The 14968-nt window shown below is 57.1% G+C and overlaps 1 protein-coding gene across 4 annotated transcripts in view; it reads left to right on the top strand.

Moving 5' to 3' along the window:
• The first annotated feature begins 2246 nt into the window (after positions 1–2246).
• Positions 2247–14968, top strand: part of MAMLD1 (mastermind like domain containing 1) — a 120060-nt gene continuing 107338 nt past the window's right edge. For 3 of the 4 annotated variants that reach the window (XM_087860239.1, XM_087860240.1, XM_087860237.1), the window contains exon 1: positions 2247–2508. The gene's annotated coding sequence lies outside the window, so the exon portion shown is untranslated. Of the gene's footprint in view, positions 2509–12467; positions 12611–14968 lie in introns of all 4 variants that reach the window. The other variant, XM_087860238.1, reaches the window with a different exon arrangement.

The following is a 14968-nucleotide window of genomic DNA, read 5'->3' as shown; positions in this document are numbered from 1 at the left end:
ACACTCTTGAGTTCTCTCTTGCTGAAGGGGTCATGCGGACAGGCCAGGGGCCAGGACCCCACTGCGGCCTTGTCAGGGGTGACGGTAGGGACTGCAATCAGTTCAATCACCAGAGAGCAATAACTTCTCCAGGCCGCTGGCCCTTTCCAGAGCAGCCTCGGCTGGACCCGGCCAAGGTGGATTCCTATCCAACAGCCTGGCTGAGCCTTGCCCCCGCAAGGCGCTTCGTTGGGCCACGCTGGCCGTGGCGCACCAGCGCTGCGGAGAAGGGGTCTGACACCTGTGCCTCGCGGTAGGGCACGGACGCCGCTCCTCAGCCTGGGGACTTCGGGAAACGCTCGGAGGCAAGCGCCCAGCTCCGTCGCGCCTACGTAGCCCACGAAGGGACTTTGGTTGTTTCTCATAGGGGGCCCCAGCGCTTTCCGCGGGCCGAGGGCGTGGGCGCAGAGAGAAGGAGGGGCCGAGTGGGCGGCGGGCCCACCCCTTTATTCCTGGCCTGCGGCTCTGCCGAGTGCGACCAGATGTGGTGGAGACAGGTCGCTACTCAGAGGTGCGGGCGGGAGCTGTGATTGGACTCTGGGGCTTTCGCGGGCGCTGCTGCTGTCGGACCAGACGCGGCGTCCGTGGGCTAAGCTCAGACCCCGCCGCTGCTACCACCCAGGAAGTCCAGGTTAGGAAACGGACGCGGCCGGGGACCCTGGAGAAGGGGCACAGGCTAGTACCCCCCGGTATGGGGGGAAGAGAGCCGCTGGCCTCCACGCCAGGGCAGAGGGCGGATGGCGCGCTCTGACCCGCTGGGCGGTTCACGAGGAACTCATGTTCCCACAGAAGCCGCAGGTGTCTACCCCGGGATAACCCCTTGCAGAGACGGGGCCGGTCCAGCCTAGCTCGGGAAGGGGCTTCGCCGGCCGCGGGCCAGTGGGGAGGGAGACTGGCTGGCGCGCCTGGGCTTCTGGCTGAGCTTACCGGCGGGCAGCACAGACAGGGTCTGCGCGGAGGCGGGGGTGGGGGCGGGCGGTGGAGGAGGGAATGAGGGAGAGGGCGGGGGACGGGAGAGGGGGAAGGAGGACGCTAGGCGAGACGGGGAAGAGGGGATGCAGTTCAGTAGCCGCCACCTGAGAGCACTGGTCCCCACTGCCGTCACAGCAGGTCGGCTTGGCTGTCCCGGCGGGAGCCAGCTAGGAGACGCGTTGCCAGTGGGACGGGCGCTACCCACCCAGCAGCCACCACAGAAGGTGAGCGCCCTCCCAGGGCGAAGGGGGAGGGGGTCCGACCGTCAGCTCTGGAGTCAGTCTCTGCTCAGAATGGGAAAGGAGTGTGTGTGTGTGGGGGGGGGATTGGACAGGCTACTTGACGGTGAGACTCCAGTCCCTGTGACGCTTCAGTGTCTTCCAGGGGTCTGCTTTCGCTCTCTACCCCCCCTCCCTCTCTCCATCTCTCTCTCTCTCCCCTGGCGTCCCTCTGGCACTCTATCTCCGTCCTTCAGTCGTTTCTCTCGGTCTGCCGGTGCCTCTCGTTTTCTGTCTTTCCCTCTGTCCCTCTTGGTCTCTGCCAGTCTCGCGCGCTGTCTCAGCCCTGGCGCTGTTGAGTGCTGGCTCTCCCGCTCTCCCCGCTCCCTCTCCGTCTGTCAGGGGCGCGCACGGCTCACCAGCCTGCTCTGCCCAGACGCGGGAAGGCTACCTTCCGCGTGCGGGTTTCCCAAGCGCTCGGGGCTCCGCCTGCTGCCCTCGGGCGAGCTCCATCCGCTCGTGCCCAGGGGCTCTCGGTCACCCCGCTGCCGCTCCTCCCCATCAGCGCACCGTCTAGACGGGCCACCTGCCGCCGAGGGCACCGACCGCCTCCCGCTACGCGCGGAGCCACAGAGGTAAGTGCGGCCGTGGCCCTTCCTTCCCTCCCGCACTCCCCAGCAGCCCTGGCTCGAGTGCGCTGGAGAAACGAGGCGACCGCAGCGAAGCCATCCTGCGGCCGTTTTCCCTTTCAAAGAGTGGCAGGAGGGCCGGGGAGGCCCCTTGGGCGGCCGCCGCGCTTCCGCTGCCCCCGGCCCCATCCGGCCTGGAAACTCGGTGTTTCGGGGCTCGGGGCTGGCGGGGTCGCGGGCGGGGCAGCGCGGCTTCCCCTTTAAGGCCGGAGCCGCTCGTCGCCGTGAGTGTGAGGGTGTGTGAGTGTGCGGCGTGCGTGTCTCCTCCTCCCCGAGTGACACAGCAGTGAGAAATGCCTATCAGTAACTTAAACCCCCGAAACTCCACCTTCCGGGCGCGCGGCGCGGAGCCGGGCGGTGGGAATGGAGCGAGCAGATTGAGGCCGCCACTGCAGCGCCGCCGGCATGAACTTGGCCGCGAGCTGAAGCAGCGGGCGGCGGGCGGGCGCGGGGGCACCGGCCGCTAGCCAGGGGGTGATCTGCAACCGGGCCGGGCCACTCGCGGGTGCCCGAGGCCAGGCTGCCTGCGCCGGCGGCCGCCTGCCCCTCGGGCACTGCCCCCGCCGCCGCCAAGGGAGCTCCGCAGCACGGTAAGACTGAGGGCGGGAGCGGGAGGTCCGGCTGCTCCGGGGGCTCCGGTGTGCACTTGTGGCCCCTACTTGTGGTTCCCGTCGCGGAGGAGCTGGGGGACCCCAAAGTTTGCTCCGAGCACACGGCCCACCTGGCGCTACGCGGGGCTGGCCCCCTCTCGAACTGGCCGGGCCGGCCTGAGCGCAGCTCCCATCGTCCGGGACTTCGGCCTCTGCCTGCCCTCGGGCGCCCATCGGTTGTCTGAAATCGGGCGGGGGCAGTTAAGTACCGGGGACGAGGGGGGGTTGCGGAACCAGAGGGGCGCGAGCCACACGGGCTTCTCTGGCCGCGCCAGGCTCACCGGGAGGCTCCCACTCCGCTCAGGCGCCCCCCGGGCCGCTGGCGGCCCGGATGCCACCGGCGACGCTCCCATCGCATGCCAGCTCCCTGAGCCTGGGCCAGTCGACAGTGGGCGCTGGGCACAGGATTCCACACCCCCCCCACACACACACCCCAACCCGGTTTGCCGCCACTGAGCGGGAGTGTGGAGTGTGCGTGCGCCGAGCCCGCTGCCTGGCGCTCCCTCCCTTGCCAAATCCTCCTCTGGAGAGCAGCCCCAAGCAGAGCTGGCGGCTCAAGGCAGCCCCGACTGGGCTCCTGCCTGGAGCTCCCGGCGCCCCCGCGCTGCGCTCGGAGCTCCCAGGCCTCTGAGCGGCGGCAGAGCCCGGCGCCCGGCGCCGGCAAGGGCGGGCGGGAAGCCCCCCGGAGAGCCGCCAAATACTTTTCTGGGCCAGTTGGCTCGGCTAGGCTCTGTCCCGATGCAGTGTGTCCGAAGCCACTTGGAAAGCTGGCCGGACCGTCTGATTTTGATCGGTGATTAAATGCGGACTGAGCAGACACTAATAGGATTAGCCTGCCAGAAAACTGCCCTGAAGTCGTCGGAACCTGAGCAAACTGACGCACCTCGGGCAGGGGGCTTAGCCCCACCGCGCTCCTGCAGCGAAGTGCGGCTGAGCCGGGCACCCCGAGTGTGGGTGTGTGTGCGCGGGAGGGAGCACAGGATGGCTGGGGGACGTGGGGAGAAGGGACTCCACTAGCTGGGGTGGCTTGTCGTCGTTGTTTGGCAGCAGAAGGAATCCCCCCGGGGTGCCGTCCCCACAGCGAACATGTCGTTTGCGGGTAGCCGACCGAGGCCGGCTCTGGGACATTGTCTGTGAGGGCGAGCGAGCCCAGCGTACCAGAGGCGGCTGCGGTGGAACAAAGACGCAAAGTCTCCCTAAGCCCAAGCAATTTCGGAAGAGTTGGCAGGGAAGAGGATCCGGGTCTCCCAGGGGAGACCCCCGCGGGAATCGTACGGTCCCCACCGCCCTGGCCCCGCGGCCCAAGCGATCGTGTTCCCGGGCTGCGGCGAGCCGGCGGGCAGCATCGCAGCGGCGCAGCCCAACCCTTGGCAGGCGCGGGCCGCCGCCCGTGCCCACGGGCCGGGCGGGGTGGGCCGCGCACCCGCGGGGGCTCCCGGAGGCCGCGCAGCTTCTCCCCCCACCCACCTCTTCTTGTCTTTATAGATCCCCCCTCCCTCCTACCCCCACCGCCGCAGCCGCCAACAATCCGCTTTATAAAAAGCCCCTTTGTTTCCCAGGAGGCTGGAGCGAGGGAAGGGGGAAAGGGACGCAGAGGCAGGGGGCGGGGGCGGGGGCGGCTGCCTCCCAGTGGCCTCGAGCCGCTCGGGACAGGAGGGCAAGTGTAGGCGGTGGGGGAGGGGGTTGTGTTTCGGAGACCTTCCCCCAGAAACCCCAGAAGGCGTGGGGAGCCCCTGGCTCCTGGCTCCTGGCACCCACCGCGCGCCCCGCCTGCCCGCGGCGGGCACCCGGGGCTCCAGCGGCCGGGACCGCCCGGCGGGCGGCTCGGCGAGCGTGAGGACGCGGAGCCTAGAGGCCGAGCACGCTCCGCGGAAAGGGCAGATGCAGCTCGCCGCTGCGCTCGCTGGGCGCGGGCATAGGGGGCGCCGTTTCCTTGGTTTCGCTTTGCAGCCCGGGCCCCTCACCTCCCGGCTCCGGGCCGCTCTCGCGCCCGCGGGTGGTTGAGACGACGGCAGTGACTGTGAGGCTTTCGCCACCCTGCGGCTACACTCCTCACTCCTTCCTGCGCCCTCCTGCCCGCCACCCTCTCCCCCCACCCCCCCAACACACACTCTGGGGCTCAAATGCTCCGCAGTCCCCCTTTGTTTGGAGGCAGGGAGGGAGTTGGAACCGCCACCTCCGAGGTTCGTGCAGCCTAGGCGGGTTGTGGGGACGGGGAAACACCTCCAGACTGAGCGTCTGTCTGTCGCCTCTGCACGGACCCAGCGCCGGACAGTTCGGGGTGTCCTCGACGCATGGGTTGCCGGCATTAGTTGGATTGAGAATTTAGTGGGCCCCTATCCTCTACACCTGCCCTTCTCCCCAAAACTTGTGGGAACACGGACTTGCACTGAGGAATGTTAAACATGTTAGAAGCAACCTTTCGCCATCCTGTCGGCCTGCCCCCCCTCCGCCCCTACCCCCCCCCCCCAAAGCTGTCCGCTTCTCTAGAAAAGTTTGTTCTGTTGGGAAAAGGAATACTGACAACAAGAAAAATTGACAAATAAGGAGAAGTGGGCGGGGTCCAAAGAGCGAAGTCAGATTCCTCCCGATCTCCCGCCGCCGCCGTTCCCCTTCCCATTTAGTCTCAGGGAGGGATATTATTTGTACCTTTTTGCATATCTTTCCCCTAATCCACTCCACTCCCATCTCTGGAGGTTATTCGACAGTGTTGGTCAAACATTTGTTCTCTGGTTTATGGACTCGAAAGTGAAGCGTTAACGACCCCCCGCCCTCCCCCCGCCCCCCACGCACGCACACACACACAACATCCCAACTGTATCTAAAAACCACAAGAAAGTACTCAAAGGGTAAACCACGGGTTCTACCTTCTCCTCCCCCTTTTGTGCTTCCCTTCTGGAGCAAGATCATTGGAAAATAAAGCTGCTGATGTGCGAGATGGAACATATGGTGCCTCCATAAGAGAGTAGCTGAAATGGCCTTGAACCTGCCGGACAGACCAGCTGTTTGCTGCCAGCCAGAGCAGCTAATCAGCTTCTTCGCCTTAAAGTAACATCCCTCTTTTCTCTTGATGACCAGTTTGCATATTAAATAGAATATTCTCCAGAGGAGAAAGGAGATGGGCTTCTACATTGCTTTGTGCTTTGGTGGTTCTCCACATGCCTGTCCCCTACTCTGGGTACTGACTTGGCCTCTCTCCCCATGCTCCCCATGCCAGCCGACAGTGCCTATGTTTCCTTTAATACTGATAAAAGAATGTTGCTCAAAGTGGAACTTGGGAAGAAGGAGGCAGGAGAGGGGCTGAGATATTCCCAGATGCCTAGGAGGAAATCTCTCCGTTTTGTTCCTATCGCCTTTAGAAAAACTAGCAGCTCTCTTCGCCCCCCCCCCAACACACACACATTAAAAATATCACAAAGATCTGCAGCTCTTCCTTATAAGATCTCCTTAGAAATCATCCCTTCCGGCCGTGACCATTTTCAGTTTTCCTTCAGTACAATGTGTTTGAGAGGGGGAAACAGTTTGTCTTTAGAAGAAGTAAGGCTTGAGGAGATACAAGGAAATTCCATGTTAGGAAATCATTAGCAAAGGGTGACTTCGTCTGTTTTCCTGCCACTGACGCTGACAGTGACACAGATGTGTGGGTTGAAACAGGAACGTCATTGAATTTTTAAACTCAACCAGGAAATAGCCTGTTGCTGGGGTTGGGGGGGGGGCTACACGTTCACTGCATCTTAAGGTAGGAGATTGACTGTTGTTGATCCTTTTCAATAAGGAAAGGGATTTTTTTTTCAAGCCTGGCCAGCATGTTTAATTTTTTTCCCATTTTAAGCAAATCACCTAAAGGCTTAAAATGCACCTGCTAATAGATCATCCCTAGGAAACTCAGTGGCTGTTCAGGCTTATGAAATGGTCAGAAACTGATCTTAGATCCATGGTTCTGACAATAGTTGGGCTACTCTCCTCTACGCAGTTAGCCTTTTCTTTTTTTTCTAAGAGTCTGATTTTCATTTTTTTTTTTCCTGCAGCGGTGTATTGGAGAGATAATTAGCCTAGGAGCTGGGAAACTTGTGTTCTAGAACACTTTCCCCATTAATTAGCTGAGTGATCTTGGGCAAGTCCGTCCCCCACCTTGCTCCTCCCGAACCCCCCCCCCCCCGCCCCCCTTCATGACCTGGGAGTCTGAGTCCCTTCCAGCTCTAACACACTGTGATTTGTAAATGAAATAGTCGTTTTCTGGGAAAGTAAAACACTTTGGAGAAAATGGCTGCATGTACAAAGAAATGGGGCTGAGATTTGGAGAGGCAGCAAGAAGAGGGAGGAGTGAAAAAAAATGGCAAAGGGCCAATGAAAACAATATAAAAGTGGGAAGTGCTCCCTCTCTTTGTGTCTTTTGCTGATGTGAACATCTCCCCCAGAAACAGAGATGGCGGAGGCTGGGAGGCATCCTGGAGGGCTTCTCGTCCAGTACCCCTAATCTGGGGAATCTCAGGGCCTATTGACGGCAGGCCTTCTAGTCAATGAGTTGGTTTTCAGATAACGGGATCTAAACTCTTTGAAATTAGGCTGGCATGTTTCCAAAGGACGCATCTAATAGAGAGAAGATTTGCTGCTTTGCAGTTATTTAGCAAAGGTTTCAAGGACAAAAAGGCCTTCTTTCTATACACGCGGGCCCCGCTGGAGTTGGGGCTCTGAACTCACTGTTGAACCTTTTTTTTCTTCCTAGTCCAGCTGGGTGTTTTTTTAAAAAAATCACATTTCCAACTTTGAGGACACAGCAGCCATGCAAAAATTTGCCACTGTCCTGCTTGATTTTAATATTGATTTTTTTTAAACGTGGGGGTGGGGGGGACTCGAACATTATGAAGAAGGACCTTTTATCCTCTGAGCTCTTTGGCAATTATCTTGCTGCCATAAATGTTGATACACATATAATGGATGTAACTAGAAAATCTCCTTATCCAAGCAGAAAAGGCTGAGTGTTTGTTGGAGCAGACAGATGTGGCCGGGGAGGGAGATAGATGGCGGGGAGCAGGAGCCGGTTACTATGCACCAGCACAATAAACTGATTCCCATCACCCCCCTCCCAGCGCCGCCACCCAGGGTAACCTAGGCAGCACCAGTCAGCTGTACGGCAGGAAAGAAGCCTCTCGAAGCTCACTTGGAAGCAGTCTGATTTTGCGGACATTGAGTCCTGAAACATCTTCAGGTCTCGAGCAGGGAAGCTTCCTGAATCTGCATGAACCCTATTACTTGTTGCTGTTGTCACTGTTGTCGTCATTTGGTTGCAACTGTAGCAAAGGAAGAACAGGCCCCACAGAGCCGCTGGGCGGTGGGTCGGGAGTCCCGTGGAGGTCAGGATCAGTAGCTCGTGTTGTGCAGTATTTACGTGCGAGCGCTGCAGCCGTCCTGTCCCAGAGGTGTCCTGCTCCTGGATGAGCAGCCCGGGACTTCTGAAGCCCCAGGAACGTTCTGTGCAAGGGGAGGGATGAAAGCAAGAGAGTTGGATGTCCTCCCTCCCCCACCCTGTTGCTTTCTTTTTTCTCCCTGTTCACAGAGCCTCCCTGACTTCCTTTGGGCCACAAGTCCCCCCCTAACAATTGACCTCTTCGGATTTTCCAAAGCAATCACATTTGTCGCAGCCCCAGAGATCTCCCAGGGTGAGGCATAGTGAGGGGCTTTGCTGACTAGAGACTCCCCAGAGTAAAAGCTTCGAGAGACAGGGCCTAAGGAGCACCAGAAAGAAAAAGCCCTTTGCAAAGTCTGTGAGAACTTTCCTTGCCCGGCTTCAGACTCGCCTTCCCTCCCTGGCCCACGTGAGGGTGGGCTCTTCCTGACTGTGGAGCAGGAGCCCACCCATAGCAGCCCAGTCCTGCCCCGGCTGCCTTCTGACCCGGGGGGGGCAGTCAGCGCCTCTTTCTGTACAGCCTGGGTCCCAGCCTGGAAATCCCTCCATATCCCTGGGGTGGGGGGCCCAGCTGCCTTCCCTTCCCAGTGGGCCCTGCTTCGCGCTCTGCCCAATAAGTAACCATTAAGTGGGGTTTGGGCAATGCTGTTTTCTGAACGCTGAGAACTGTTCCATGCGGCCCAGAGGAGGATGGGGCTGACCTTGGGATTCCATCATGCTAGAAGGGGGCCTGGCCAGCTGGCCCTAGTGTCTCCCCCTTCCCTCCACCTGTGCAAGTACCTGGACACTGGGCCACAGGGACCCATTTCTGCCGATTCTAGAAAAGGCCACTGGATGCCACGGGGCATGAGCTAGTAAATGGCATCTGCTTTCATATTTTGCCCAGTGTTTGAACCTGAACCCCCCACCCCTAGCTGCTTTTAGAGGCTCAGAGACACAGAGGGGCGGGGGTGGAACCCACTCTGCCTTGCTTCGTGTGGCCTCATTAGTCTGTTGCCTCCAGTGCCTGTGCACGGTTGGCATGCGTGCCCCCAACTCACTGCAAACTCCTACAGTAAAAGATGGCGAATTTTCTAGCTGCAAGAGTAAAGCCTCATGACTTTACAGAAGAGGAAAGTGAGGCCCAGAGAGGGGCCCCACTTTCCTGCGGGGACACTGACTCGCCATGAACCATGTGAGTCTGGAATACCCGGTTTGCACCCCTGCTGTGGGCACAGAGGTCCCTCGTTTTGAGGCAGAGCCGATGTGGTGGGACCTCGGCGCGCACTGCCTCTGAGCACCGTTCGGAAGGCAGACGGGCGGAGTGCGATCAGAGCTCCAAGTCGAAAGTAGTGAGGGTGGCAGGTGGCAGACTAAGGAGCAACCGGGGCCCGGCCTTGGGGCTTCAGAAAGGAGTGTGTCTCGTCTTGTTTTCAAGTTGCTGACGGAGAGTCAGGCAGCCGGCCCCTTGGAGGGCTTGGCTGGGTGGGCTCTGTTGGCAGTTTGGGGGACTGTTTGGGTTTTGTTCTTAATGAGATCTCCGTGTTAGTATCTGCCTCTGGAAGTTCCAGCACCGACCTCGGAATTTTAAGTGGGACAGTAGTTGTGGTGTGGTTGCCAACGTCACGTGAAAGACTGGCATGCATTATGCTAGGTTTGAGGAGGAGGCCGCAGTGTTTCTAAGCCGCTTGTCTGTCAAGGATTAATTTAACCTCTAATTACTACATTTTCTTCGCAGTTTGCTGCGTGAACATGTTGTAACAAAAGCAAGGAAGTATGCTGTTTCATTTCGCCGCCGCTCTAAAATTAATTTTGGGGATATGATGGAGTCAAATTTGACACACTTGGTGTTAGAATAATTGTGCTGCTGTCAGAATGAGAGTGAACGGTCTGGTTGTCTCTAGGGATGCCCTAGAGATGGGGTAAAGAGCATTATTGGGTTAGCCGCGGCCGCAGCTCTGACGATATGGAGAAGGGTCCCGGCACCCCTGCTGCAGGGCCTGGGGCCTGTGCGTCGCCCCGGAGGGTGTGGGGGCCCTGCCTGCTGCTCCCCGAGCTCTCCGAGGCTGGGCGGTGGGCGCCCCGCCTGCAGCACAGGTGAGGTCAAGCTGGAGCCTCCCCCAGGTCTACTCCCCAGGAGGCAGCAACAAAAGCAAAACTGCAGGGCTGCCCTGACAGGGCGCCTCCCAACAGGCTTCTCTCCCTCCTCCTCCCTGCATCCCTCCAGAGTGACAGCCCCTTGGCAGCCCTACAAACCTCTTCTGTCCTCTCTCGGCAAACGGCAGCAGTGGGTGTGGGAGCCGGAGGCCGTTCCCCTTTCTCCAGCGGCAGCAGGGACGTCTGGCTTCTCAGACCCGGGGCTGGAGGCCCTCTCGGCATCCTTTGCTCCCACGGCCCAGCCCTATTTCCGAGTCCACAGCAGGAGGCTGACCAGGTCAGCAGGTTGTCGGGAGAGCCAGACTTTTCCTTGCACGCACACACCCGTCTCAGGGCCAGAGAAGCACTATCACTCTTCCTTTCCGCTCAGGAAGGGGGGGCATTTTGCCTTCTAGAGTACGTGTCACCCCAGAAGTTGAGAACTAGAAGCTGACACTGTCTTTCTCATCCCCACCACATCCTTTCGGAAGGTGATACCCAGAGAGAAAGGGCTACGTCTGAAGCCCTTGCTCCCCACATGGCTGGGGACAGGCTTTCTGGCCTTTTCAGTCACATCTGTGGGTTGGCTCTTCGCAAAATCCTGAGCAGACCAAATTTGGGTTGTTCAGTCCCCCACCTTTCCTTCCTGGGTCCTGGGCCTGCCCCTGCCCCTCACAACCCTTCCCCCTTACCTGCAAGGGTGTCCTCCTTAGCCCTGTGTGTCTCAGTGTGATTCCCTTCCTCAGGAGAAGCTGGAACCCCCACTTGAATTGTGGGATGCAAGGGTTGCCATGTCTTGGAGAGCATCTGCTCTTTAGGACACCGGTAGGAGGTGTTCAGGGTTTAGGGAGGTCCTTTTGGACAGCCCCCCCTCCAAAGTGGCACCATGCCCTGCATAAAGCCGGTTCTGGTCATGAAATTGGAGAATAGCCAGGACCACCTGGCTGCCAAGGCTCCCCTGAGCTTGCCCCCAGGGAGGCCAACTCCAGCTCATGTCCGGAGCCCCAAATCGTAACAAAAATAATTCCTGTCTCTCTGGAGCAGGGACAGTCCTTGCCTTTCCTGTGTCACAGACTTCCTTGGGAATCTGATGAAAGTTGTGGGTCTTCTTAGACCACCACACAAGAATATGCAATGTTGCATCTAATTTCAGGGGCTCATAGACCTTTCTGGAAGCCCATTCATAGTCCCCTCAGGGATTCTTTGAGACAGGTTAGGAACACCTCAAAGTAGTGCCTTGGGCTGTGTAGATTGCACAGTCATCCCTGGTCACCACATGGGCATAGAAACACTGTGATGTGGTGGGAAGAGCAATGAGCTTTGCCTTCCGGCAAAGGTCACTGACCAGCCGTGGCATTTTCGGCAAGTCCTTAAACCTACCTGAGCTGCGGTGTCCTGGGTTGACAGATGGAAATATGAGAATGCCCGTCCTGCCCAGTGTAATCGCATCGTGGGAGATTCAAAAGTGCAGGTGTTGGTGAGATGGTCTTGCAGACATCAGGCTCAGGACACACTCTTAGGTTGCTCCCTTTAGGGTCACTGGTCACTCTCCATTTTGCCTTCTCGTTTAGCCTGAGAAATGTAACAAAAGAAAAGCAGGTCTCTTTTGACATGAAAAGTCCTTTTGTCCCTTCCTTTGATCGTTGTGTGAGTTACACACAAGCAAACTAACATGAAAGAGCCTCTGGCTTGGGAGGGTATGCAGTGCTTCTGGGATCTAGACAGTTCTGGAGGCCTTGCCTGCTTAGATACCCTGCTTGTGCAGCCCTCTCAGCTCCAGAGTGGGGCCAGGGTGTGTGTGTCTGGCCCGATGCCCTGGAGGAGGTTCCATGTCCGCTGGGCATGGAAGTTAGCAAATGGAAGCTGAGAAGGCCAATGGTTTGGTTGGGTTTTCTACATTTCCACTGTCACACCTGGCATCAAGAGGGAAAAGTGGGTCTTTGACTCCCCCCAAATCACTGAAAAGGTCTGGCCAGCTCCTTGTGAAAACCGGGTGGTGGACCTGCCCGGGTGTCTTGCCAGGGCCCTGTCCTGGGGGATGGGAGCATCGTGTTCTCTTTGGAGAGAAGCCTCAGGAGGAGCGGGGGGGGGGGGGTCTGCTGGGTGTAATCCAGAGAACCTTCTCTGCTGTCCCCATTCAACCCTGCAAATATGGAAAGGTTTCTCATGGCAAAGCCAGGAGGGCTCATAAATCACAGGTGGTGAAACTGAGGCTCTGAGTGGGTCTGTGCAAGAGCACAGGTGAGCATGAGGGCATGCTCTTGGCCCCTGTTGGCCCATGCCGTCCCAGGCCCTCTGGCTCCTTACAGTAAGGGCCTTTTACCTCTCTTAAAGACCGCCCTGTCATTGGATTAACCTGGCCCTACTGAACGCTCAGGTCCTGAAAGTCAGCCGAGAGAGTGAAGAGCACGTTCGGGAAGCCATTCGAACCCTCAGAGGATGTCCTGGTCTTGCTGAGCCAGTTGCTGCGAGGTGCCTCACATTTGCAGATCTGGTGACGCCCATCCCCCCACACTCAAGGTAGATCCTTTGGGAAGGGAGTGTGTTGCTAGGAGCTTGGGCTTTCCCTCTCCTTTGTAAAGAGATGAGTGCTGGTTTGCTTTGAACTGGCTTGCATACAGACTGAGGTGTCCTCCATCCTTGGTTTCTTTTGCTAAAGAAAGCCAGATTGGCCCGGGCTGGGTAAGTAAGGGTCATGGGGAAGATGCGTATTCAGTCTTGGGTCCTTATGCACAGCAGCGCCTGCTCTGTCCTTTGCTGGAGCGTCTGGGCCTCTGCTTCAGGATTCATCTGGAGGGGGAGGAGCAGAGCGAGTCACTTGAGAGTAGATGCCCTCCAGCACTTGAAGGCGTGGGCAGGTAATCAACCCGAGATCGGAAATCATGGCAGTTAGTGCTTGCCCTTTGGAAGAGTCACTGTTTAGGACTAGCTTTGAGTCTGGGAGGGGTCCCTAGTGCTGTAGTGGGCAGAACATCCACCTGGGGTTCAGCCAACATGTACTTCACATCTAGCTCTGAGCCTCAGTTTCCCCATCTATACAAAGAAGGACTTGACTAGGGGAAATCTGAAGGGCTCCTCCAGCCCTGACATTCCATGATTCTATGAGTTGCAAATTAAACTCTAAGTTACTTAAAATATTTGAAAAGGATAAATCATCATTTGCTCTTTTTGAAATGACCAGAGACCTGACAACGTGGGGGGGGGGTTGTATTAGTTTGGTAGGTGGGGCTGTGACTGTTAATATAGCCAAGAATAGTTCTGGAAGTTTGGGTAAAGATGAAAGGAATTGGTATGTATTTATGTAGGACTACAGAATGGGAAAAGTGGAAGTTCCCTTAGAGACCCCTGGTTTTACACACGAGGATGCCGGGGCTGAGCTAGTCCAGGACTCAGGCGTTCCCACTCCCAGCCCACCCTGGTGCTGTGTGCTCTGCCCTGTGGTTCACAGACCCTTAACAGCAGCATCATCCGGGCCTCCAGCTTGCAGGCAGCAGAAGGAAGATAGGGGTTGATTTTGATTTCTAGCTATCAATTGGTAACTTATCAAAAAGGAATTTTTGTCCCCTATCCTTGCCCCTAGTAACAGAGTTGTTCTCAACTAAAGTAAATATTTAATTCTGTTGGTACCGATGCCTAATTTAAGATAAAACAGATTTTTAAAAAAAATACTGGGCTGGGGGTAGGGATGTGCTCTTTGGAGACTTGTTATTCGGAATTATTTTAATTTAAACATATGGGCTGTTTTAGGTTTGACTTCATATTTGCTAATTTTCATTATGAAAAAAAAAAAACAACTCGCGCTACCCCACCCTTATTTTTGTAATGAGTAACAGTTTGTCTTGTCTAGAAGAAGCTTTAAGTTTCTCAACTGCTTGTACCCACAGTACTTGGCAAGTTTGCTTATTGTTTGTTTGTTTTGAAAATTACTTTGGGGTCCACTGACCCCTGACTTGTCCGAATTGGAGAGGAGAAGCAGCCCAATGTGTCGCACCACCTGTGAGGGTCCACAGTAGAGCAAAGGGTCTGTGTTGGCCACCTGTAACTCATGGAGCGCTTACAGATCTGCTCAGCTCATCCCCACAAGGCCACCAGCTCAGGGACTGTTTTCCCGGGTTGTAGACCAAGCACCTCTTACCTCTGCCCAGCCACCCCCCCCCACCTGCCACCCTGGCCTGAAACAGGACCAGTGTCTGGGTGGACGCAACCTAGGTGCCAGGCCCAGCTCTGCTGCCTCACTGTGTGACCTTGCGCAAGTCCCCTCCCCTCTCTGGACCCTGTGGTCCCCATCACTCCAGTGAAGGGGCGAGCAGAGAAGAGTAGAGGACTCTCTGAGATTCTTTTCTTCTTGGGTTGGATTATTACATTTGGAGGCTGTGATTTGACCAGTGGAGTACATGACTTTTAAATCCTTTCTAGAGGCAAAACTCAGTGATTGCCTGAACCACTGAAAGCGAAAGGGAAACATGGGGTCTAAGAAAATTGAAATGGACTAGTACTTTTTAAATATATGTGCTTCTTGGGGCACCTGGGTGGCTCAGTTGGTTGAGTGGCCGACTTTGGCTCAGGTCGTGATCTTGGGGTCCTGGGATTAAGCCCCGCGGTGGGCTCCCTGCTCAGTGGGGAATCTGCTTCTCCTTCTTTGCTTGTGCTCTCCCTGTCTCAATAAATAAATAAATAAATAAATAAATAAATAAATAAATAAACGAACGAACAAACGAATAAGCTTCTCTGCCGGCATAGTTCCTGATGGCTGTGTGCCTTCTTGGAAAATGTATCTATCCCCTCCCCCGTCACTCGGATTTGTTAGGAGCTTTGGCTCCTAAAAGGGAGGGGGGACGGGAGGACAGTGCCCAAGACCCTTCTCTCTATTGTGGACTC

This window comes from Ursus americanus, chromosome X (assembly GCF_024610735.1).
Source record: "Ursus americanus isolate L20-20 chromosome X, mUrsAme1.1.p, whole genome shotgun sequence".
In the NCBI taxonomy this organism is placed as follows: domain Eukaryota; kingdom Metazoa; phylum Chordata; class Mammalia; order Carnivora; family Ursidae; genus Ursus; species Ursus americanus.
Note: the sequence above shows the minus strand (reverse complement) of the source record. Positions and strands in the feature narration are given on the sequence as shown.